The 27900-nt window shown below is 31.0% G+C and overlaps 1 protein-coding gene and 1 long non-coding RNA gene across 5 annotated transcripts in view; one reads left to right on the top strand and one right to left on the bottom strand.

Moving 5' to 3' along the window:
- Positions 1-27900, bottom strand: part of LOC129913250 (tyrosine-protein kinase Fer) — a 114081-nt gene that overhangs the window by 52550 nt on the left and 33631 nt on the right. The gene's annotated exons all lie outside the window — the stretch shown is intronic.
- On the top strand, positions 103-24328 carry LOC129913282 (uncharacterized). The gene is made up of 4 exons (XR_008772025.1): positions 103-289; positions 7319-7446; positions 18856-18977; positions 23758-24328. It is a non-coding gene; the product is annotated as an uncharacterized LOC129913282 (long non-coding RNA).

Here is a 27900-nt window from a genome sequence, read left to right as displayed (position 1 = left end):
AATTAGTAATGAAGGAACTTATTAAAATTAAAACTAAATTAAAACGTATGAAAACAGGAAAGAGATTGTTTTTAATTTAACTTGTAAGATTCGAAAAAAAAACAAGAACTCGACCTAAAATTAATCAAGGAAGAAGTAAAATTATTTCAGAAAATCTGTCCTAAACAAAAATGTTTCTTTTCTCAAAAAATATCGAAGCAGTTGAGCAAATACTCGTATACACCGAAGAATTTTTGACAGTTTCACAATCTTTAAGGACAACCAAAAATAACAGACAAATTTGAATTTGGTAGGTCTGAAGTTGGTGAATGGTTCGTTCTTGCAAGGAGAACAGGTATTTGTGGATTTATTATAATATAATCCTTAAGAGTAATACACGGTTAAAAATTCTGGAGTATTTTTTAATACTTTTAGGTCTACACCAGAAATGTATTAAAATTTAATACAAGACAAATATTAAAATTTTTAGTTAATAAAAAATGTATTAAAATGTAATATACACAGAGAAAAATATGACCCGCTAAAAACTAACAGATTGCCATATTGTTTTACCGTCCATACATTTCATAAGGAAATCTTATTAAAATCAACGATTAATAAGGTTTTTTTAAGGAGATTTCTTATTATTTTTATAGAGAAAATCTTATTAAAATTTGACTGAAAAGTTGATTTTTTTTGCAAGTTAGCACTAGAACAAAAATGGCGATCAATACTTTCATGGCAGCTTGGTTCAGGTGGTAAGGTGTGCGACTAATGATTTGAAGTCTCCAGTTTGATTCCCAGCCTGGTCATCGTTTTTTTATTTTTTTGCAGATTTTAAAACAATAAGGAAAACTCGATTGTTTTAATAAGGTTTCCTTCTTGGATGAAAACCATAGAGAAATCTTATTGTTTTTGTTCTATTTTATGTGGTCTATTTTTCTCTGTGTAGTTGTATTAAAAAATAATACAGTTTATGTTAGAAATTAATACCAAATGTATTAAATTTCAATTATTATTATATTAAAATTTAATATTTTCATATTAATTTCTAATAAGAATTTTATTAAAAGATAATACAAAAATATTTCAATTCAATACCAAATGTATTAATCCAGTCAGATAAGGGTTTAACCTCGGAATGAATGTTAGTAGAAATTTTTTTTGCTCAATATCTTCCTTTTGCCATTCTATAACATATCTCAAAAGTCTAGAAAAATCTCATGTCCACTTGTCGCGATTTCAAGGCCAAATCGCGAAATGGAGATTTTCAAAATTAGCAAAAATAGGCTATGGTATTATATACATATATGATACATGATTTCAAGGTATTTTTTAATGCTGATTCCAAAAAATCTAAAATCAAGACAATCTGACGTCTCTGGAAAAAGTTATACCTGTTTTTCATCTGTCAACTCATATTATTATAACAGTTGCAAACTTACTGCCGAAAACCCCTAAAAGTTATGGTAGATGAACCAAATTTTGCATGAAGATTTTAGAATCAATCATTATTAAAAATCAAAACAATCCATTACAAAAAATATATATACCTACGAAATAATGGTATTTTTTGATGAAGGGGCAAATTTTAGGATATGCACTAAAGAAGATTCTTGTTCATCTTAGGAATAAGTGCTAATAGGCTAATTTTTTCATTTTAATCTTTGTTTGGATATTCTTTAAGTACCCTCAAAAATCTAAAAAAAATCTCATGTCCGCAAGTCCTAATTTTCTTGGTTTGAAGATAAGGTGCAGATTTTAAAAAATTGAAAAACTACACTTCAGATATTTGTGTCAGATCAACATGAATAAGGTGCATTACTTTTCAGGGATGGTCAGGTTGACTTGTTTGTGAGTTTTGTTGGAATAATTGTTAAAAAATACCTTTAAATCATGTCGCTTATGTTGGTATACATATAAAAATTTAAACTTTTCTTATTATTTTTTTAAAATCTGCAACTTATCTTCAAACCAAGAAAATTAGGACCTGCGGACATTAGATTTTTTTTTGATTTTTGAGGGTAATTAAAGAATATCCAAACAAAGATTAAAATGAAAAAATTAGCTTATTAGCACTTATTCCTAAGATGAACAAGAATCTTCTTTAGTGCATATCCTAAAATTTGCCCCTTCATCAAAAAATACCATTATTTCATAGGTATATATATTTTTTGTAATGGATTGTTTTGATTTTTAATAATGATGGATTCTAAAATCTTCATGCAAAATTTGGTTCGTCTACCATAACTTTTAGGGGTTTTCGGCAGTAAATTTGCAACTGTTATAATAATATGAGTTGACAGATGAAAAACAGGTATAACTTTTTCCAGAGACGTCAGATTGTCTTGATTTTAGATTTTTTGGAATCAGCATTAAAAAATACCTTGAAATCATGTATCATATATGTATATAATACCATAGCCTATTTTTGCTAATTTTGAAAATCTCCATTTCGCGATTTGACCTTGAAATCGCGACAAGCGGACATGAGATTTTTCTAGACTTTTGAGATATATTATAGAATGGCAAAAGGAAGATATTGAGCAAAAAAAATTTCTACTAACATTCATTCCGAGATTTACCCTTTTTTTCTCCTTATTTGACTGTATTATATTTAAAGTTAATAATATGTATTCTTTTCCTACATTCATTACTGAAAATAAATATTAATCATAAATAATATAATCATATATAATATTATAATGGTGATATTATTGTCTCTATTTTATCTGTTTCACAAACTGTGGCATGTAAAATCTTATTGCCGATCAAAATTCATCTGCAATGTATGTATTTTGCTTCGAAAAAACACAAAGCGCCTTCAAATTAGTACAAATTTACAAATATTAATTATATTTTTTTTTAGAAAAGGTACCTCAAACAATGGATTTTTTTCATTTTTAAAATGGCTGCTGCTGACCACAGTACACATAAAAAGGTAATATATTCCAAATCTTATTTCTTTTATTTACCGACGAAAAACGCACAAAAACCGAAAAACCACGCACACCACTAATTTGTTAACAATTATTCACCATTTTCCACGAAGAAATACAAGGAAATTTGTTATTTTTTAATTTAGGTAAACAAAGAAATTGCTTATTTTTTAATTTATAATTTTTTCAAATGACATTTTATAAATTAAAACAAAAACAAATTTCCTGTTTACCGCGATTAAAATATAGAAATTAAAGGCCGACCTGACAGATTGGTGGCCATTTTTGACAAACTAATTTTGACAACGTTCGGAATATATTACCTTATTATGTGTACTGTGGCTGCTGACGTTTGATTAAAATTTAATATTCTCGTATTACAAATTAATGCTTTTTATATTAGTTTTTAATAAATTTTTATTATATTTTAATACAATTATATTAAAATGTAGTATAATTATATTAAAATGTAATACAATATACTCAAATATAATACAAAAATATTAAAATCTAATACAGCGGTATTAAAATTCAATACAAGATTAGAATTTAACAAACGGAGATTATTTTCTAATAATTTTTGTATTACAAGTAGTAAACTTAATACTTAAATATTGAAATTTAATACAAAAAAGATTAAAAATAATTTTAATATTTTGGAAGTATTAAAATGTAATATTTTTTGTATTGAAAATTGCTTTAATACAAGAGCTGCATTAAAAACTACTCCAGAATTTTTAACCGTGTAGTTATCAAAAACTTATCGTGCACTTTAATGCCAAAAGGGGATTGCCGATTTATTCGTATAACTCTCCATACTAATACTAGGTTATGTTGAGTTATCAATCGCTTTGTGTATTGGTGGGACATTAAACCTTTACTAGCCTTATCGGGCAAGATATTTATTGCTGTTCAGATACGGCCAAGTTCATAAGTCTTAAAATTACCTAAAATTGGGCTTTCAAAGAATTTGAAGAGACTGACTAACTATCTTAGAAGGTAGTACAAGACGTTTTTACCGCCAAAATAACTGCTAAGAATATGCGAAAATGACTAGAGAAGTTCAAGGAGATAGAGGAATTTTGTCTGTTTGAACACAGGATTAAGTCTATTTTGCTGCTCTAAAATGCCAAATTTTTATCAATATATGCAAATAAAAATAAGTTCAAAAGGATCTTCTCATAAACCGAAGGCCATATCGGGAAGGAAAAGTTGATGCACAAAATAATTATACATTTTTTTTTTTTTTTGAGGTCTACTTGAATAAAAATCGCTGAAATAAGAAACCTACAATCGTTTATAAAACGAAGCACAAAATGCGTTAAGGATTTTTTATACATAAACAGTATGATATCTAATGACGAATTTTAAAAAAGAACGAGGAAGTTATCAATTTTCAGCCTCGTCCCTTATTTGTTTTGATTTATTATAACTTTGAAGCCTGATTACTCTGATGTCTAATGCAATCATATGTCTATGTTGAAATACGCTTTATTTCAGTTTGACCTTTTCCGACAAGCATGAAATGGAACAAAAATTTTCTCTAGAGTTTGTCTGATCTAGTAAATCAATCAATTAAAATGCCAAATCATTTTTCTTCAATTTTAAAAAGTCCTACTTTTAAACCAAAACAAAATGCAAAAATTATAAAAATGTTTATTCAAATGACAATGTACTCATTGCTCAAAGTTTCCATTTTTATCATCTTCTTATAAACAGTAATTTATCTGAACACTGTAAATAAAATGATTTTTCCATGACGTAAACAACTTCAAATTATTGTTATCTTGGAAACCACTCAAAATGCAAAATGAATCATTTTTATTTTAAGTTTTGTAAATGCTTAAAAATAGCCAAGACAAAACGTAGAATTATTTTATTTTATTAAATTGACATAGTTCAGGTATTCAACCATTTTGCCCGTGGCAAACATGTTTACCTATTATAATGTCTTGATTTTATTAACTATAAAGTCACATTAAAACAGATTGACATTAACCACCTCCCATTAAATTTATCATTAACAATGCGTCAAATTCCCCATCAAAATGTTTCACGGTTATTAAATTTCAAGCTGTGTGTGATGATAAATTGAAGTCTGTTAATCGCTTTGCACTTTTCTTATACAGCGGAGTGCACTTCTGTTATAAACCAAAGAAACGAATGAAAGATAACGAACAAAAGTGTAAGGTGAGATAAAATAAGTGAGTGCATTTTTGTGGCATTGAAATGTGAATACCTGTGGCAAATTAAATGATGACATTTCTTTCATATTTAATACCACGACGAGTACACAGCAGCTACCAAACCAACACACTGTATATTTCATTTCACATTTAACTGGAATTTATAACAGAAATATGCATTTATTCCCAGTATAGTGTTATGATGAGCTGAATGCAATCATTAGGCGACGTACATTGTGTTTACACCACAAAATGCATGAAAGACGTTATTTTGAATTCCGACTATATACCATTCTCAAATCGGAAGTGAAAATAAACACGCAATGGTTTTTTTGTTATTGTTGATTGGGTGTTAGTTGGATACGTGTGACTTTATATAAATGGACTGTTAATGATGAAGTTCTCGGAATCTTGTATTGTGGTTTTCCTGTATAGACATAAACAACAACAAAAAAAAACTTATGAAGTCAATAAACTGGAATGGTATAATCTGCTAAATTATCGAAAAAATAAAATGTTTTGTCACAAAAGAACCTTTTTGGGTATTTATTTGTTATGCATTGAAATTGAATCATTGTCAGGGTAAGCAAGATTGTCATGATTTAATATGACGTTTAGCCGTAAATGGTAAAAGCCATTAGTGAATTGTTATTTTCTGATTAAGAAACTAATATTTTAACACTGAATTTAATAGTTACCTGCGGAGCGTTTCAGAATAGAATATTTTAAGAAGGTATCATCAATTTTAGTATGCAAAAAACGTCAAGACAACAAATTTTGAATTCTCTAGTTAATAATACTTTTTCTTCTCTTTCTTTCATCTGACTACGCTGTCGTATTGGAACGTTGTTTGAGATGTTACCATGGCAAAGAATCACAAAAACAGTATTTTTGGAAGTTCAAAATTCGATATCTCAAAAACTTTGCACGTTAGAGCCATTCTAATTAAATCAAGAAAGTCAAATGCTATTTATTAGAAAAGTATAATTTGGTTTCTATGGAAAAATATTTTTCGCCAATATCAATATTACTGTAATTTACGGAAAAATTGATTTTAAAAATCGTTTTTTTTTTTCAAATTTTTTCAATATTTTCTAAATCAAAAGTATACTTTTTCTACATAATCTTAAATAAAAGGCTATTTTTTTTTAAATAAAATTCATCAAAAATTAACTTTTAGCTCGAAAAACTTTTAAAATAGGTAAAAACCATAACAAAGTAATTTTCAACCAGGTTTTGTTAAAATCCAACCATTTTTGTTAAAGATAAAAATAAAAAAACCAAAAAATTGTATTTTTGTATTTTTTTCAATACTTTTGTGGTTATATAAAAAAATGGTTTGAGTAAAAGTTGTAGACATTTTTACAATATAAAAACTTTTGCTTTAACTTTTTTCGATAGGAGGTGTACTTTTGACAGAAATTGTAAAAAACCACGATTTTTGACACCCACCCCACTTTTTCGCCCACCCACCCCTTTTCCCCAATTTTTTTGTGGGCAATTTATTTTTCCCTTTTCATATACCATTTATCCTAAACTTTCCCACCACCCTTATGCTGTTAATAATATTTTCTCCACTTTTGCCTTCTGAAAATCGGATTGGCACTGGTCTATATTATCGATCATACGATATGCAAACCTTCCAAGAAATATCGATGTTTCCCATTATGATTCTGATACTTTTTATTGCATGTGTGATTAATTACCTGCGAAACACCCGTGTGTGACATCAACTTAATCGAACGGTAATTTACAAAAAACCTTCCCTCTGTAGATTGCAATATGGTAACGTTTACTCCATTGATTAGGCATGCGATCGCCCCGTTTAAATGAGAGTCATGAATCATGAGCCATCTAACCCAATGTTTCCCATCTTTTTCCAGAACTCTGAACCTGAACAACAACTTTTCCCTTTTTTAACTATTTAACCGGCTCACTTTTTCGACTGTGACTCATGTTCATCTTGATCCAAAATACATTGTCATTTTTCTTAATCGAAAAACATTTTCCACAAAAATTTCATTCTTGACTAAATCGCAACTTGATATTTCACTATAGCAATTAAAAGTTAGTCAACTTACAAAGAAGTCTCGTTTGATTTATCTTTTGCTTACCATTTTCTTTCCATCTTACATAATATAGCTTTCTTTCAACTAAAATAATTTCCCTTCTTTATTTTCAATTTTATATAATTCTTCTTTCGTTTCCACTTAGTTTTACTTTTTCTATTCTGATTCATCAACTTTTGCTGAGGTGAGTGTGTTCCAAGAATTCACTGAAAAAGAAGAAAATAACTTTTCTATGGCTGCCCTGCCCTTTAAGTAACTCACTTTGGCTTGAAGGTAAATTGAAAAATTCTTAAATTACCCGGTGACAATGAGTGTTATAAAAACAAAAACCAAAAAAAAAAAAAAAAATCGTAAAAACATTAAAACATAAAACAACCTTACGACAGTTTCTCTGCTCCAGCTCCAGCTAGTGGAGATGCTCATCAAACCGCAACTTGCGAACGAATTTGATATCATAAAACTCTACTAGCACGGAGATAAACAGTGGGGTTGTTTTAATGGTATATTGGAAAAAAAGTAAGAAGAGATCTAAAAATGCATACCAAAGCTTTAAAAGGACACTTCTTTTAGTCAGGAACTTCAAAAAAATAAAAAAAGCCATACAAAAGCGCCATCTGTCGGCACTCATATGAACAAAAATAGAATATTTTAACCTCCGAAGTGGATATTTCAATTCCATCCAAAGACCTAAAAATACTAAGAAATAAACGAAATAAAGCATGGAAACTTTTTTTAAGAACCCTTTCCCCAGTTGATCACGCTTCTTACATTGAACTATTTGAAGAATTCAAAACTCATTCAAAAAATTTGTACACCGACTACATAATTGAGAAAGGAAATTCCCTAAGAAAAGATCCAAAGTCATTTTGGAACCTTGTTAACTCAAAGAAAAACTCAGATGGATATCCGGCAAACTTCATTCATGACGATATTACATTACATCAAACATTTGACATTTGCAATGCTTTCGCCAATAACTTTCGTAATTCATTTGTTAATGAGACTGTTGATGTTGACGAAATCTATTTCAAAAATTTACATTCATATTCCGAAACGAGTTGTACGAACATCCCTGTACTGCAAAGTACTGTGTTAGACCTTCTTTCATCCTTAAATGATGATTGTTCTGCTGGCCCAGATGGTGTGCCACCAATAGTATTAAAAAACTGTAGAAACTCCCTAGTTCAGCCTCTAACATTTTTATTCAAACTTTCCATCAAGTCAGGAAAATTTCCCTCCATCTGGAAAAAGTCATTCCTCACTCCTGTTTTCAAGAAGGGTGATAAGACAGATATAAAGAATTATAGGCCTATCTCGAAACTATCCTGCATTCCAAAGGTTTTTGAGCAAGTTGTTTGTGATAGTCTAGCATTTTATAGTAAAAATCTGATAAGTGAAAAGCAGCATGGCTTTGTAAGAAAAAGATCTACTACAACTAATCTTCTTAGCTTCTTAAATAAATGTTCAAATGCATTAGAAAAAGGTAATGAAGTTGACTGCGTTTACACTGACTTTTCAAAGGCATTTGATCAACTTAGTCATAAAATAATAATCTTCAAATTAAAAGCTTTTGGTTTTCCACGTATTTTTATTGCCTGGGTAGAATCTTATCTTAACCAAAGATCCTATCAGGTCAAATTTAGAAACTGTCTTTCAGATCTTTTTATAGCCAACTCTGGCGTCCCTCAGGGAAGTCACCTAGGCCCATTTTTATTCATTTTAGCTATAAACGACGTAATCTCGTGCATAACTTCAAGTGATATTCTCATATTTGCTGATGATATGAAGATTTTTAAAGAAATTAAGTCTGACAATGACCGTATCCTTCTACAAAGCGATATTAACAGTTTTAATGTTTGGTGTGGTAAAAATGGCCTTTCACTTAACCCAGCTAAATGCCAAACAATTACATTCTCGAGAAAACGAGTCATTAATATTTTTGATTACTACATCTTGCAACATAAGCTATGTAGAGTATTTAGCTTCAAAGACTTGGGTGTCCAATTTAGTTCAAATTTAGGATTTACTGAACACATCAATTTTATAGTAAATAAAGCGAGCTCAATGCTTGGTTTTATTAAACGTTGGGCAAAGGAATTTGATGATCCATTTGTTACTCTATCTTTGTACAACTGCTACGTTCGACCCCATCTTGAGTACGCTTCTCAAGTATGGAGTCCTTTTTATGAAGTTCATAAAAACCGAATCGAATCTATTCAACACAATTTTGTACGCTTCGCTCTAAAAGGTCTTCCTTGGACCGACCCTTTCAACTTGCCACCTTATGAACATCGCATTCAACTTCTTCAGATACAAACTTTAGCACAGAGACGTGTAAATAATGATTTAATCTTTCTTCATCAGCTTATTAATTCCCAAATTGACGCCCCTGATCTATTAGCTTGTATTGGTATAAATTATCCGGGTGGATCTCACCTCCTACGAAGATTTGAACCTTTGCATATCGACTTTCATAGAACAAACTATGGTATTAATGAGCCTCTTAGTCGCATGAGTAAACTTTTTAACTTGAACCATTCATCCTTAGACTTTAATTTGACGAAAATGGGTTTAAAAACATTGTTTCGAACCAGTGCTCCACAATCGTGACTGTTAATCAATGTTTTAAATAAATGTTGGATTTTTTGTACTTATAATTTTATAACTTGTAAATTTGTTTGTAATTATTTTGTTTTTATATTGTGCATGTGGGAGGTTGTATTTTTTGTCTACTAACCACTAACATGCACTTATGATGAGCCTCTGATTGTAGTTAAAAGCTTGTTCTAAGCTTACTACATCAAAGAATCTGAAGTGAAAAAAAAAAAAAAAAAAAAAAAACTTTATCCCACTGTTTTTAATGAAAATCCAAAAGTGTCATCGTAACTTTTACTGTCCACTAAAAGTCATAAAACATTCCAACGAGCCCACAAGTGAAATTTTTGCCTGGAATGGCGCCAGTGAACAAGAAGTACCTTGCAGACAATTATTTAGTTGTGTCTGTGCTTTTCCCATATATGGCTCATCTGAGTAGAAATAAATATAAAACTAAAAAAAAAAAAAAAATAATAACAATGCCAACCAGGAGGGGAAGCAGGAAAAAAGCAATCCTGACATAGCTAGCAGCAGACAGATTAAAGTGCATGTGGCGACCTAAAACTTTCGCCCCAAATAGGCCATTTAGATTGAACGAAATAAAATACTCCTCGTATGTTGTGCGCTCTCCATATAACCTAACATCATGCTTGTCAATTCTATGTGCTATAGAGTGCTAGAGTTGGTCCATTTGCAGACAACCTCCAAGCTTTTCGGCTCAAAACTTCTTTGTTTGGAAATTTTGTATGATGAAACGCATAGTATGTAGGATATGAAATTTTTGTCCTTGGTTTGGGTGATGGCGGGCGCCTGCGGCCAAACATGCCGCTAGTATCGTGATTGTGAGCCAGCAGAGCCCAGAGGTTATGAAGCAATTTTCATTTGTTTGTCTGGCATTTCTACTATATGCGAGGGGATGCAAATTTACGAGTTCTGGTTTTCGTTGTGCTTTATTATTTGATAAATAGTAGTACAACGAGGAGTTTTTTTTTTTTTTGTAGTGGGTAAAAGCGAGGGAGTGAGTTTTGATTGCTAGATATGTATATTGGGGGTTCAGTGAGTTTTTGTTTTTTTCCAACACTAATGTCAACAACCCTTGGGCTGGAGGGTGTTCTTGGAAAAGCTGTTATCGATTAATTCACATTTTGTGGGTGCATGGTATTCGAAGAAAAAACGATGACGAATCCAATAGAAGAACCATTAACTGGTTTTTCTTTGCCAGAATTTCTAGATATAAAAAATTTAAATTGGCATTGAACAAGGGTTGATGACGGTTCATCAGTAGACATTAGAACTATTGTGAGCATTTTTGGGAAACAAAAGCAATTCCTAAGAATAGCTTCGGCAGTAATGACACTTTTATATGTATGCCAGAAATGCGTTACAATTTTTTTTTCTTCCTTCAGAAGTTACAAGAAAACCATTTTGTGGTGAAAACTTCATTTGGTAGTTGTATCTACATATCGGCCATTAAAAAGTAAGGGAGAAGATATAATATAGACCCTTAATATCCAGTTTATCTAGTTGAAGAAGCAATATATTTTCTTGAATTTTCTCTAGTTGAAGGAGCAATGTATTTTCTTGAAAATGGGTGAGATCATCGCAGTTTAACGAAACTTAATTAAATGTAGATTAGTTATTTTTTCACGGACAAAGACGGTAATGAAAAAGATGTACGCGCTTGGCTTGCCTTCAGTGGACTTTGAAAGAGTTTTTTTTTTAGAGCAGAAGCTATACCTTTCCCTTCACTGATTAAGCATTTGAGCATCGTTGTAATTTATATACAGGGTGTCCCACAGTCACCGCCCCAAATGAAAACCATGGATTCCTGAGGTCATTTGAAGTCGAAAAACTTAAGAGGTAATTTTCTCGTTTTCGTCCCGTTTTAGAGTTAGCACGGTTTTTATGATTTTTGCTCTCTTGTCCTTTAACTGGCCTTATCTTTGCCAAACTACGTTTTATTCGAAAGATTTTTTTTTAAACCAATCAAGAATTTATTAGAGTTTCAGTTTGTCTCAAAACTTTTTTTTCTGCGGACAACCGTTTCTCCACAATTTTGCATCAAACACAATTTTCTTCGTTTTTTAAGTTGTTTTTTACACTTTCATATCATTTAAGTCAAAAAAAACACGTTGATGAGTATTAATTTTTTGTGCTTTTTATTAAAGCCCAGTTTATTTTTATAAAAAAAAAATAAGTTTTATTTCATAAAAAATGCTAATGCTACTGAAAGTAATTAAAAAAAATAAACAAACTGAGTGAATTAAAAAAAAAATAATTTTTAAATACAAAATTAATTTAAATGAATTAAAACTTTTTCTGAGCTTTATCTATTTGTTCTTTTCTTAACCACAATAGCTCAGAAAAAGTTTTTAGTCCATTTAAATTAATATTTATTTAAAAATTATTTTGTAATAAATTCTGTAATAAATTCTTGATTGGTTGTAAAAAAAATCTTTCAAATCAAACGTAGTTTATCAAAGATAAAGCCAGATAAGGGAAAAGAGAACAAAAATCATAAAAACCGTGGTAACTCTAAAACGAGACGAAAACGAGAAAATTACCTCATAAGTTTTTCGACTTAAAATGACCTCAGGAATCCATGGTTTTCGTTTGGGACGGTGACTGTGGGACACCCTGTATATATAGTAGGTATAGTCTAAAAATGAGTTCCAAAAGAATCTGCATTCTCTTGGCAACCCTAGTGTAGTGAAGCTGAACTTGAACACATTCAGCGTCAACTACATAACAGTGTAAAGTGAACTCCTGTACTCGAAGATTATCTTCCGGAGAGCAACCCAAAACCATAACAACACAAACACACAATTCTGAAAAAGACTGCATTCAATAAGATATATGAATCTGATGCCTTGAATCAAATTATTGGACTGATACCGAAGGTGAATGTCACTAACAATAGAAAAAGTAACAACAACATTATGAGAAAGGAGGAAAGTGAATCCTGCAAGTAAAGCAGTCGACAGCCTGAAACTGATCATCACGGAAAAGATAACCTATATAATTGACTTCCCCAAGCTAAATAAATCATCTAGAAGCGATAGAGTAGAGTTCCGCAGATGACCTTCTTAACCGTCATTTTAATAATAACTGCGCCAGCTATATGTACATTATCCAAAACTCAAACAATTGTAAAATACTACAAGACCAGCAAATAAATTATTTCCCATCTCAGCAACCAATAGGTACATACAAGTATAAAAGTTTCTACACGCAGAAAAATAATGGACCTACCTAGAGGTGGGTTAAAAAAAATGTGTTAAAATAACGTAATCTTGGTTAACCCTTTCGGAACCAGCGTTACTCTCATGTAACATTTTTTTAAAAATTCGTAAATAATATTAAATTAAACAATATTTTAGGTTACGATGGCTTAATTGAAAGATAATAATGCCTAGTTACTGGATTATTACAAAAAATTAGTCAAATATCATACCTTTAATTTTTTTATCGAGAAAGGGACTGAAATTTACATTTTTTTTTTTTGAAAAAAAAATTTTTTTTTTTATATATGGTCATAATTTTGAAAAAAAGATAAAAAAAAATGTTAATGCAGAAAGTGTTTTGTTTTTTTGCTTGGAAGAAGTAGCATACATTATAGTTTTATAAAAAGTTATTTTCTCAGTTCTCCGAACTTTTTTGGTGATCATAGGCAGTGTATGTTACTTACATGGTACATGAGAATAACACATTAGTTTTGCTATTTATTATTTTGGAAAATAACTTTTTGTTATTCATATTTCTTAGTTGTGATATTTTTTACCCGATAATACCGAAAAAACATTTTTTAATATTGATTTTCATAGCTTGGGTTCGAAAGGGTTAAGAACTACGTAGTTCCCGTTGCTAAAATCAACGTAGTCGCCTCGTTTAAGGTAAATTGTTTAAAGTTACCATTTTAGAAGGTTATTTTAACCGATCAACTGGTTTATATTGATCAAGAAACTCGGTTAAAATTTGAGATTTTAGTAAAATTTAACCGAGAAAGTGGGTAAAATTAAACAATTTTAAAATAATCGAATCGACTCGTGTAATTTTAACCGGGGTAAGTTTGCAGGTGCTATATTAACAATCTTCTCTGTTAATTTTACACGAGTTCTACATTGTTTTTAACTGATCATTTTTCTGCTTGTAGAAGAGTTTAAAGAAAGGCGGAAAAGATCGACTTCAATACTTAGAAGTACGATGATATTAAGGACCTTTAAGGCCATGAAGTTCTATCTTTGTCATATATTTCTGTGACTTGACATTAACCAAAGTTTAATTTAAAAGAAAAAGCCTTAATCAAATAATCGTGTTCAAAACACATCTTCCATAGAAAATGGCAAACAATTCTGACACACACTTCTTCTACGTAACTCTAGGTTACTCTAGCTTTAAGCATATGTCACGTTTCCTTAACCGATATGTAATCTTTTCATTTAATTACATCAAAAAATCGATCGCTTGAAGATTATTTCTAATTGCTTCTTTCCTCCCTATACCTAATATGCATCCACAACTAATTTAGGCTCCTTTTGTATGTAGAAAAAAGAAAACGAAAACAGCAACATCCTATCTATTTGAATGACATGTGCCATCTTTTGTTCTTGTGATGTATATCCCAAATACAACAATCCTTTTTGTATATATGCTATATAACTAAACTCTTTAGTTACATCCGGCTAGATGACTTCAATTTTGAACCTGTTAGAGAGTTTGCCTTGTTGCGTTCTACATTCCCGCACATCCGCATACAGTATAAATTACAGTCATGCCCGATGCCACAAAAGCACAAAACTCTATAATATTGCGCCTAGAAAAGACAAACTTATACTATACTTGCTGTATACGCTGACACAATAACGATAAAGAAAACAACCCAAGTGAATGGAAAATGAGGAGTAATACCTAATACTCGTACTATTCCTCTGCACAAACACTCTGTCCATGTCCATGTTTTCTATACATTAATCCGTAAAAGTAAAAACCAACTTAAAAAATAATAATAAATAAAAAAAAAAAAATGAAGAAAATCTTTATAAGAAAAAAAGTGATTCAGAATAATAATGTCAATGTGAACGAACGTGCTGTACAGGTTATTTTCTAACTAAGTAGAAACTTATACCTACTTAGTTCTTTTTTCTATAAGTTGTTAGTTGTTGTTGTAGTAGATGTTCATAAATTGGCTCACGTCGTCGTTTAAAAGTTCTTTGTAATTTTTTTTTTAACTCTCTTATGAAGGAAAAAAGATTAGAAATGAGTGTCGGTACAACACTTGAGCGATTGATTGGTACAACCTACAATTTTGTTGTACCTTTCTCGTATCTATGCAAATATAGTGGATAGCATAAAGGATAGAGATTGATCTGAATTTATTAAGTTTCCTAGACGGCAATGAAGGTCACTGCCCCTTTAAAAAACTTGTACAAATCAGCTAACCATGGCTAACATATGGCAAATAAAAAAGCGTATAATCTTCAAGAAGATTGCGAAACACTCATTTTTTGCAGAAATCCCTCTCTGCAATACTAATACCAAAACACCAGAGTTTTACGGTTCAAATACTGTCAGCGAACTTTATTCCAAGTGCATTTCTATCTTTTGCTCATGAAACGGTTTCAGTAAGGATATCTAAGTTTTTGGCCCTAGAAGACAGTGGACTAAACTTTGAGCTGAGGAACTGAAGATTTTGGCTCTTAACACAGTTTCTAAACTTCTTTATTAGTCGAAGCAACACGGCTGTCAAGTAATTTAACTCATACGGTTAGTGGTTACAATTGGTATTAAATGAAATATAATTTAATGAGATAAAAATTAGGATTGCCACTTTTCAAATGGGAACTTCTAAATGGCAACCCTATTTTAGAGGAAAAAATGTCACATAACTAACTTTTTAGATGTTTGTAGTTTGATCATCAAAAAAGAAAATTTTTAAAAATCCTAAAAAAGTCTTGATAGTGAAAGAAATTAATGAAATAATCAGAGATCAGAAATAACAGTCAACCTTTATTTTCAATCGGTTTCTCTCTGAGAGTTACCACATTACTTTTAATAGTTTCGGTTAAGGTTTGAGATTTATTTTTAAAAATAAAAAATAAAGGTTATCGGTTGAGATTTATTTTTTATTTTTTTAAATATCTCTCAATGGTTGAGATTTTTACAAAAAAAAAATAAATGGAAAAGGTCAACCTTTAACCGTTTTCGCTGAAAATAAATCAAAAATGGTCAATTCAAAGAAAAATGTCGAATATGTGAAGAATGTCTTTATATTGCAAAAATAAATATGAAAAGGATGTTTTTTCTAAGTTTGTATTAAATAATCTATGAACTAAATAGACTCTCAAAGTTCTTTAGACCCAAGATTATATCTCTTTTCGTTTAAAGTAAACTAAATCTAAAAACGTAAATGTGTTTTCCACTGTGATTTGAGTCGCTGCTGGGACGAAAAGCATAACCAATGCAATTTCGAATATTTCAGGAGACCGATGTTCTAATATCTAGGTCAAAGCGTTCAGCTTCCAGAAGCGTTTTTTTTTTTATATCTCGGAATTTTGAAAAAAATGAAAAAATTTTTTTTGATGACGAAAGGTAGCGGGGTACCATTTACATTTGGGTACCACTCCCGTCCCTGTAGGTGCACGCGTTCTCAAACCGGGAGAATTTAAAGGTAAACAAAAAGTTAAGCCCGATTCTGAAAAAATAGGCATGATGTGGCGGTTTAACATGGAAGATGATTTTGTAAAAATCTGACAATGTGCAAAGCGTAGGCCCATGACACAAGCTATCATTTGGCATCACTCCCAAAAATTGCTCTCAAGCGGCTTAGCTTCAAGGAGCGTTCAAAGATCTGGGGATTTTTCGAAAAAAAATTTTACCCCAACTTTCAAACGCGATTTTCTCGGAATTTTGAAAAAAAATCCATGACCCGATTATACCACTTTCGGGTAGCTGAGAATATAAGCTTTCATATTTCACCACTCCCTTGTCTCTAGGAATTGATACATTTGCAGATGAGATTTATTTTTTTCTCTCAGCGATAAATCTCACTGGTTGAACGAAACATAAAAAAATACAAAATAAAGGTTTCTCTCAGACCTTGACCGAAATTTTTCTTTTTTAAAAATAAAGGTTATTTTATGACCTTTATTGAAAATGGCGACAAATAAGAGTTATTAAGGAACCTTTCAAAAGGTTGAGATTTATTTCTGATCTCTGGAAATAATATAAGGAATGTAGGCCTACTATACAAGAGTATAAGTTGTCATACACTAAATGGCTTACACATACACCAAATTTTAACTGATACTATATTATATCTGATAAATGTGGGGTGCCAGCCCTTAAACACGAACAAGTATTTGGCAAATCCTGCTCAAATACATTAATTTTTCAGCCAAAATATTTAATATTTGATAGATTTAAAAGCTAAAACATACATCAAATTTTAGTTGAAACCATTTTTTAGTCTAAAAATGTTAGACGCCATCTCTTAATTTCGAGGAAAAACATGGCAACCCTACTCAAATGCTTTAAATCACTAAAAACACATATTTTCAGCAAATATTTATGATATTTGATATAATTAAAGGCTAAAACATAGGTCAGATTTTAGGTGAGACCCTACTCTATCTTAGAACTGTCAGATGCCATTTCAAAAGTACGAGCTAGTATAGGTACACGGCAACCTTACTCATATGTTACAAAATATGAACTAAAAACAGATATTGTTGAGCAAATTGTATGATATTTGATCTTCATTGGCCAGGCTACTCGGGTGTCTTCTTTGGTTATCAAAGATTGCTCTATGGGAACTGCACAATCGAAAATTGGAACAAAATGTTTTGTTTCGTTCTGTCATTTTTGTAGAAGTTTTTTTTTTTCATCAACAACATTGTAGGCTAAATACAAAAATTCTAAAGTCCCAGCAGAAATCTTTTTACTTACCTGTCAATAAAATGTGTTACAAGTAAAATATCTTTCCCAATAAACACATAATAAAGAAGAATATTTCTTTCCAAACCTGTAACATATATGTACAATAAATAAGATTATGCATATAGGAAAAACCTCCAAAAACGTTGTTTCTAAATCACAAAAATTCTAAACTATGGATATAAATTCAATCCGTGTATTATCAACCAATAAATCAAAATTTGTTATGCTTCGGCTCCCTTCCAAAATATGCTCACATCGTTGAGTCATAACAATTTGTCTGGATATGAATCGTAACAATGTCTGCCCCAATACTCACCACACCAACAAAACAACCCCAACAAAACACTAGAATTCTTGTAAATACAATATAAATCTGCCATAATTTATGAAATGCCATAAATTACTTTGGAAATTAATGAAAATCCATGTGGGAGGGTGCGCTCTGCTCAAACGGGCTATATATTCTGCTGTTGCACTCAACATTCAGATGAAGTTTCATCTCTTCCCAGCTTTTGAAATTAGCACATAGAATACTGCTGCACTATGCAGTGCAACACATATGAATCCCAGAAAATGTTTTGGATTAATTCAAAAAGTTTGTTTTTAGTGAAATTGATGAGTTTTGTCTGGTTTATGGAAAGTTGAAATATTTCTCTCCAATCCAGTTTGCTAGCAAACTCGTAGTCATCTTCTCTCTCATATAAATTGTATACATCAGACGAACGAATACTTGCTAAAAGTTAATTGAACAATTTCTTTTAATTAAATTTCTGACAGAATCATTTCCATTTGGTGCTATGTGTGTCTGTGCTAGGTTATTGGAATTCCAAGTGGAATTTCATATTCAATTGCGAAAGGATGTTTCGTCGTCGTTGTCTTCATCGTTGTCGGTCGGTGGGTCGTTAGAAAAGCGCACACACGTTGTAATAAATTGTTCATTTGTATCGATGTTCAACAACAACAACAGCAGCTTGGTAGTAATGTTCAATTTTTTAAGCGAAATTTGATTTGTAGCTCTTGTCTATCTTTTTAATGAGTTAAAATCTTTCATAAGTCAAAATGCCGATTCTAATGGTTGGTTATTACTTATAATACTTTGGTACCTATGGCTTTTTTCTATTTCATTCAATTTTTTTTAATTTTTATCTTTAGATAAATTGGCTACTTTAGACATGGAGATAATGGATAATCGATGTTGCTGTTTTCTCTATCAATATAATTGTTGCAGGAGCAACATGAAAATACGATGCCAGCAGAGGACGTTGGTATTTAGGGTAGGTAAGGTTTTTACTATTGATTTACCTTTCAAGCTGTTAAATGGTATAGTACTTATGTTCTTCTAAAGAAAAATCAATTAAGTAATGGCTTGAAAGTAATTTTAAAGCAATGAATAATGAAATATAAAAGTGATACCTATAGTTTCTCAAGAGCTGTAAAATTAGTTTTTGGCAATCAGATATATGTAGGTACTGAAAAATCCCAAGATAGAATGGAGCTATTCCTATATACATAATTGTCCTTTTAATGTAGTTACTATTTACAGTGTTAAGGGATGAAATTCGGCAGGAACGTTACATTTGCAATGAGAAACAAGAACCAAAAGAGTGCATCGAAATATTTTGGGTGACAGGGTGTTTTTTTTTTAAGGAAGAACCAAAACACTTTGTTAAAATAATGGTAGATACAAAAAAAAAAATTGTTAAAGTATTTCGATGGTCATTGGCAATAAAGAATTAAAAAAAGACCATAAGCACACATCATTTGTGTGAAAGGGTGTTTTTTTCTATTATACTGAATTTATATTGGAATTTAAGGGTGATAGCTGGGAACCAATTAACCTTAAAGACCTTTCCAAACTTTTAGCTATCAGTCTTAAAATCCAATACAAATTCAGTTTAATAGAAAAAACATACTTTCACACAAATGATGTGTGCTTATGGTCTTTTTTTAATTCTTTATTGCCAATGACCATCGAAATACTTTATCAATTTTTTTTTTGTATCTACCATTATTTTAACAAAGTGTTTTGGTTCTTCCTTAAAAAAAAAACACCCTGTCACCCAAAATATTTCGATGCACTCTTTTGGTTCTTGTTTCACGTCAGGTTTTCAAGATAACCTCAAAAAATGCCACAGCCCCAAAAATTTTTTTTGTTTGAAATGGGAATGCGACAGGGCTAAATATATGTTTTTCGGGTCGCTAAACCCAGATTCGAAGTCTATTTTGCCCTTTCACGTCAGGTTTTCGAGATAACATAAGAAAAGAAACGAACATCTTAGAATCTGGTTTCAGCTACCCGAAAAACATATAATAAATATAGTCGCACTTCTAGATCAAAAAAAAAAAATGTTGAGGACGTAATATTTTTTGAGGTTATCTTGAAAACAAAATGGACTTCGGATTCGGTCTCAGCGACCCTAAAAACATATGGATTCCACTAAAAAAAAGGGCAAAACACAATATAGAGAGTTACTATCCCTTTTAAAAGGTTTGAGACAGCTATCGGAAAAAACCCGTTATTTTAAAAACTGTCCATTTTTCTGTCCTTTGCAAAATCAAATTTTTTTTAAATATCCGTTATATTAAATTTTAAATTTTCAAAAATAATGCAATAATGCGATTTGGGATGATTGTTTTTAAAACAAATTAATATTTTTTTTTTGGGTAGGTATATATATAGGGAAAGTTATGAATGAAATGTTTTAGTCCAAAAGCTGATTTCTTGCGAGAACAATATTTAAATATTAATCTTCTGAGTTCATTTAAAAAAGTAATAGTTTTATAAAAAACAATGGAAGAACAAAGTATTAGCTTAAATCTTAATAATAATATATTTTCTATTTGCGACAAAAGAAACTTACCGAAGTAAGGTATGGGGGACTTTTGGCGAAATAAAAAATCAAAATGGTGATACTATACCAAACTTTGTGGCATGCAGATCGTGCAAAAAAGTGATGAAAATTTTTAAAACAACGACGAACCTTTTGAGGCACAGATGTTTTAAAGAAAGCTTGCCAAATATAATTAAAGAAGTGATTGTGTCGATGGCCGATAAGAAAGCAGTTTTTGATGTGTCCGTGAAGGCGTGAAGCTGTGTATTGAAGATATTAGACCGTTTTCTACTGTAGAAGGCTCTGGAATGCAGGCATTTGTTAAAGAGTGTATAAAAATCGGTGCTAAATACGGAGAACATGTTAACGTGAAAGACATGCTTCCCACTGGAACAACCATAAGCAACAATATAAAAAATATTAAAGACAAATTAGTGGAAATAGTCAAAACAGAACTCGGTTTTATTAAAATCTTTTCGGCAACAACAGATTTGTGGACTGACCTTTTCTGAAAATTCAGAAAATTTAAGTGATTTAAAATACAAAGTAAAACATTATTTAGTGAATTTGTTTCATCCTGAAAATCAAAAACCTTTATGAAGCACATAAAATCTTGAATCGTATTCCCGCAACATCAGCAGCATCAGAACGAGCATTTTCACAGGCTAGAAATAGAATTACAGAAAAACGATCGAGGTTGAACCCAGAAACTGTAAATAATTTGATGATTCCGAACTTAAAGATAATTCCAATTTAAATATTTTTTTTTTTCATAAATACAAGTGTCATAATTTTTAACTTAATTAAATTTATTCAATTTTTTGTATCTAGCATTAAGTTTTATTTAATTTTTCTTTTTTTATGTATTTAATTTAATTGTATTCTAATATGTTTTTCTTCATTTCATTATCTTGTCAAATTAATTAATTTAAATAAAACAAATGTAACTTGCTTTTGTGTACCAAACTGATTCTCTTTTATTTATGCTACAAGAAAAACCACCCTCGAACACTATGAATATTTCCTCTCCAGTTCAAGTAATTTCGATCACATTGATCATAAACATTTTGTTCACTATCATTTTACTCGATTTTACTCGAATAGAAAAATGATCGTTTGAACTCGTTTGAAATGTAGGATTGTAGGATTACTTACGAGTCATCATACTCCTAAACAGGAAAGCTCGAACATATTTGAGTTGTGTTGATTCTGTTTGTTCGAGATCGTTTTTTTTCGAGTAAGCACTCGATGTTCGTAAACAATACTCGACTCGTTTGGTTCTCTGATGGCGACATTGCGACAAGGCGACAAGGTGACATGGCGACAAGGCGACATGGCGACAAGGCGACATGGCGACAAGGCGACAAGGTGACATGGCGACAAGGCGACATGGCGACAAGGCGACATGGCGACATGGGGACAAGGCGACATGGCGACAAGGCGACATGGCGACATGGCGACAAGGCGACATGGCGACAAGGCGACATGGCGACAAGGCGACAAGGCGACAAGGCGACAAGGCGACATGGCGACAAGGCGACAAGGCGACATGGCGACAAGGCGACATGGCGACAAGGCGACATGGCGACAAGGCGACATGGCGACATGGCGACATGGCGACAAGGCGACATGGCGACAAGGCGACATGGCGACAAGGCGATTGGCTGATTTTGCCAATCCGTCCCTTGTGCCCCCCCCCCAGAAAAAAATCCTGGATCCGCCACTGTTTGGAGCCGTGGAAGGATAGAGCCCATGATTTGAGCGTGTTTTTCAAAGTGAATCTTAAAAACAACTACATTTAAAAACTAAAAATGTATATATCTAAGCATTAAAAATACCCTTAAATCAAATGCAACATGTTTCTAATTCTAATTCTCCAAATGAAATTAAAGCAATAAAATCGTACTTTTAATTTCTGTCAAAAACACACTCTATTTCAAGTTTTTTTTTGTAATACCAAATAAAAAGTCCATAAAACTCGAAACCCATGTTGCAAGGACAAAAAGAAGAAATTAGGAAGATCCTACGTCTAAGTTACAGTTTATGCATTAAACTGAACTGAACTTTTTTAGAGAGATGGTTTTGGGTCTCATACCATTCAGCATTATAAAATACATTTAAATAATGTGTCATATGGCTTATTTTCTAGCTTGTCCAATAGTCTTCTGGTCCCCTAATTGCATATATGGTAAAAAAAATAAAACAATAAAAAATCACGTATACACCACAGTGAACGTGGACAACTTAAAATCAACGAAAACCACTTTGATTTAAATATTTTTTGAAATGTTTTGCTTTAAAGTCTATCATTTTAAAACCAAAGTAGAACCACTTTAGTCAGGAGTGGTTATTAATCATAAATTTATCCTTAAATCAAAGTTGTTTAACTTTGTAACTTTGAAAAGAAAAGATAAGAAGAGCACCAATCGGAAATAAAAAAAAGAAAAATTGGCTGCTGACAGGGGTCAGTCCTACAACCGAGTGACCCAACTTATCTCACTTTTGAAAAATATTGTGATAACCTGCAATAATTATAATTAAAAATAAGTTTTTAGCTTATGTTTCTTTTTAATTTAAAAATAAGTAAGTTTTTCCAGAATGAACGTTGACCATATTACATTCTGAATTGCGTTTTATCCCTCAGTAAACCTATTTATTTATAAACCTTTTACTTTAATCAGGCATCCTATTTAAATACTTGAAAAACAGCTTATTCAGTACTTAATACTTCAAAACCACTTATTCATTACATAGAAATAGTCCAAATTTACGTACAAGAAACTGAATACGGAACTTTACTTATATAGACAAAAGCCCCATTCAATTGCATAACTTAAAGCAAACATCTTTATGATACAATCTCAAAAAGTAACATAAACCAATTTGTTTTTATGTGTTTTCCATAAATGTATGTAATTCAACTTCGATATTCAAATAAAAAGGAATTTTTTTCTCATCTTTCAAAAAGATCAAAGCTCAAGTGCCCTAAAATGGTTTGCAAGGGTTAAACTTAATTGGTATCTTAAATCACACGCCCAAAGTTTACATTGTAAAAATTAAACAAAAAGAAATACAATTCAAAATATTTAGGTCACCATCATACTAAGAATGTGAGTGCATCGTTTAATATTTAAAGACTTTTTACATTATTTTCAAAAGAGCAACAAACACTCAAAAAATCCCATCATAAAGTCTATGAAGATTTTTTTCTTTTTTTTTTTAGTTTTCTAAGCAACTAGTATGGTGTTGCATATACAACGAGGAAAATCCCATTAAAAATGCTGAAAGACATTTAGAAGACTACAAGACTGACTGCTTGAAAGAAGACATGATGTGAAGCGTCACCCTATACAAAATTTTTCGCTATGAATGCAAAATGCATCCAATGGCCGTGGGGGTCGCTTCAAGCAATAGAAAGAAGAGGAAGAAGAACTTTAAGAATTTTATAGTGCAACTAATAAAATTCATTTGTTGCACAGAGAAAAAGAGAGAAGCAAAGAGACTAAAAAGTGACCTACTCACTTGCATCGTAAAATAGGTTTCATATTATTCCAATTTTAATTGAAAATATACGGAAAACTAAGAAGAATTTTCCACTGAATTAATATAAAAATATATCATGACATAATTTCGTTTTCATTATGTTCCACGTTCCTTAGAGAGAACACCATCATAAACACATGTTATTCTCATTCAAACAACGTTGTAGCGCTGTTTGATGTAAATATTTTAAATTCCGGGCCAAACAACAAGCTTTTGAAAAAATATAATTAACAGATACAAAATATTATAGATGGGGGAACCATATAAGTAAACCATGAGAACAAGAAAATAAAAAAAACAAAACAAAACAAAAGAAAAAATTAACAAATCTTTTACAAATACGATGAAAAGTGATTTTTCATTTAATAGTGTGGGTGCGAATGTAAAATAATAATAATCGGATTGAAACTTTTTCAATGCAATTTCATTGCAAAAAGATTTGCAGGTGGAAGTGAACTTTCAAGAGGTCAATTTTATATTATATTGAAAGAGCAAAAAAAAAAAAAACTCTTTGTTTAAAAAAGAATGTGAGTAGAATAGTCTATTTAATAGACCCGAGCTCCAGAGCAAAAATAGAACAAATTCGTTCAAGACTTTTTATTGGCGATTATGATTCCTTGGCATACAAGAATACTCCAGCCAAAAGTGCTACTAAATCCGTTGGTGCATTTCTGAGAAAACGGCAACACTGGTCGGTTTTCAGTTTTTTTGATTTAACTCGAAAACCAAGCCTGACTTTGAAATGGTTCAAAGACACTTTTCATAGCAAATTAAATTTTCTGTCAAGTTAAGATGGTTAATAAATTTTAAAAATTATTTTTGACTAAAATTCTAACCTAAAATCAAAGAAAAAAAAGTTAAAAAATTGACAATTTTATTTTTTCTTACTAAATCAAGGGGCATTTTGTGTATGTAGCCGGGACGTCCAAACTTTGTACTAATGAAATAAAGTAGAGGTAAAATCCTTTGATAATATGCAATTTTAATTTTTTTTTGTCAAGAAACAACTTAAATGTACCTATTCAAAAATTAGCACTTTCTCTAAATTTCTGACTTTTTTAGTTAAAAGCAAGTTTTTAAAACTCGATAAAATCGTATTAATTGGTAACTTTTTGACTTTTAAAGTAAACATACTTCGAAGGATTGATTCAATATAAACTAAATATGGCAAACAAAAAAATTTATTTGCATCCTTATGGCCTTTTGTGCAATTTTGTGTATGTGCATTTTTATAAATACGGGTTAAATGGATGGACGGAGAGCCATTAGCTTTGGTCTATTGCATAGAAGAACATTTAATACCAACTCTTTTACTGTTTTCAATGGCCTGAAAAACAATTCTTGAAAAATCTGCGACCAACGAAAAGTTTCTCTTGAAAAACGAAAACAATACTCTAATGAGTTTGAAACAAAATAGCTCAGGCAAATTAGTAAACCCAATTGCACTTTTCGCGGGATAAATTTTTTTCATGGAACGTGTTTAGGTGAATGTCCTAATAGTAAAAGTGAATTTTTTGGTATGATAAGATTTCGGAAACAGCCGCCATCTTGGAAAAGAGGTCGGTGCCGTTTTTATTTTATAACTCCATTTTTACTCATTTAAACCAAAAATGTCCAAGGATAGACTTATTATAAATTAAATTATCTAAAAAATGATATACAAATGAATTCCGTGAACTAGTTAAATTCAATTTTATAGTCGGTCAAAGTCCAGGTTCTTCTCGCAAGGTTAAGACAATATGACATTTTTTCAAATATCCGAAGAACTTTTTATTTGTTTGGGATTTTCTTAAAGAATGAATTATAGCACTTTTAAATATCTATAAAATGAGCCCTTTCTCGTAACTGTAACCAACATAATGTATGAGCCACCTAACGTCGAAGCTCACATTCTACTAGTCAAAAGTGAGAAAATAACAAGTTTTCTTCTATTAGATCGAGCAAATTTTTGAAATGGAGGCATAACCAAAATATAAGTAAACAGTTTGTTAACTATATTCGTCTAAATATTGAAACCTTTATATGGTTTTCGAGGTTTTAAATGAAGTGAATTTTCCAATTAATGTGAATAAGCTAAAGTGACATTATTTATAATTCTAAATATAAGAACTGATGCCCTGTCATTTTTCCTAAACATGAACACCTCAATCTCAGCATTACGATAAGTATAACTCAAGATATGAGGCGTGTAAGCCGTTATGTTTTCGAGACTATTGTGTTTAATTTTTGATTGTTTATTTGAACTATTGAAATGTTCAGTTAAAAAATCGTATATTAGTCCGGTCAATTTAGACATCCGAGGTTACATTAATTCCCAGCAAGCTGAAAATTGGTAGGATTGTTGGAAACACCATCATAAATTAAATTTAAAAAGTCCTCATCGATCCGAGGTGTGGAAAAAAACTTACGGGGGGTCAAACGTCACAAAAACTGGTTTTTCACGATTTTCAGCAAAACGGTAAGTCTCATCAAAAAATTTTCAATGCAAGAATTGTAGACCAGATTATTATATATAAAAAGTGTTATAACACTTTTTTTCCTAAGACCCACCGTTTCTTAGGTATAACGATTCAAAAAGTTGAAGTTGAGTTGTAATCGTCATAATCAGGCCTATTTTGAAAAAAAACTCCTAACTGAAAAGTTCCTGAAATTTGATTATTTTTTAAGCTTGAATTTCGTTTTTCAGTGGTTAAGAATATGGGAAAGCAAAAAAAAAATGGAAATTTTCGCCATTTTTCCGATTGGGGCCCTTCTCCCGAAACCATTTCCCTGGGAATTTTTGTTTATAATACGTCTGAATATATACAGGGTGTGCAATAGAGAATGGACAACCCTAAAACGGCTGATAGCTACACTTATGGATGTTCTAAAAATAGATAGAAAAAAGTTCTATCGCAACCAGTTCATAAAATAATGGCTTTTTTTCGTTCAGTGTATTTTAAATTTTAACATCTTGTGTTTTCATTCACTACAACCACGAATGAATGAATTTTATTTATTTCTTTTTTTTATAATTTTCTACAATAATTGTATGAGTACATAAACTCTTTAAAAACTGCAAAGCTATTGCACATTTTCGTAAAAAAAATTTTGAAATCTGTTTTTTGATGCAAAATGTAAAAAAAGTATTTTATGAAAAATTTTAAACACCTGTGGTATAAAATAAATCTATAGAAACCTAAGTGGCCAACTTTCTTAAAAATACTCCCCTTAGACGAGAATATTTTTAAGTAAGTCGGCCACTTAGGTTTCTATTGATTTATTTTATACCACAGGTGTTTAAAATTTTTCATAAAATACTTTTTTTACATTTTGCATCAAAAAACAGATTTCAAAATTTTTTTTACGAAAATGTGCAATAGCTTTGCAGTTTTTAAAGAGTTTATGTACTCATACAATTATTGTAGAAAATTATAAAAAAAAGAAATAAATAAAATTCATTCATTCGTGGTTGTAGTGAACGAAAACACAAGATGTTAAAATTTAAAATACACTGAACGAAAAAAAGCCATTATTTTATGAACTGGTTGCGATAGAACTTTTTTCTATCTATTTTTAGAACATCCATAAGTGTAGCTATCAGCCGTTTTAGGGTTGTCCATTCTCTATTGCACACCCTGTATATATTCAGACGTATTATAAACAAAAATTCCCAGGGAAATGGTTTCGGGAGAAGGGCCCCAATCGGAAAAATGGCGAAAATTTCCATTTTTTTTTTGCTTTCCCATATTCTTAACCATTGAAAAACGAAATTCAAGCTTAAAAAATAATCAAATTTCAGGAACTTTTCAGTTAGCAGTTTTTTTTCAAAATAGGCCTGATT

The sequence above is a fragment of the Episyrphus balteatus genome, chromosome 3, assembly GCF_945859705.1.
Source record: "Episyrphus balteatus chromosome 3, idEpiBalt1.1, whole genome shotgun sequence".
In the NCBI taxonomy this organism is placed as follows: Eukaryota; Metazoa; Arthropoda; class Insecta; order Diptera; family Syrphidae; genus Episyrphus; species Episyrphus balteatus.
Note: the sequence above shows the minus strand (reverse complement) of the source record. Positions and strands in the feature narration are given on the sequence as shown.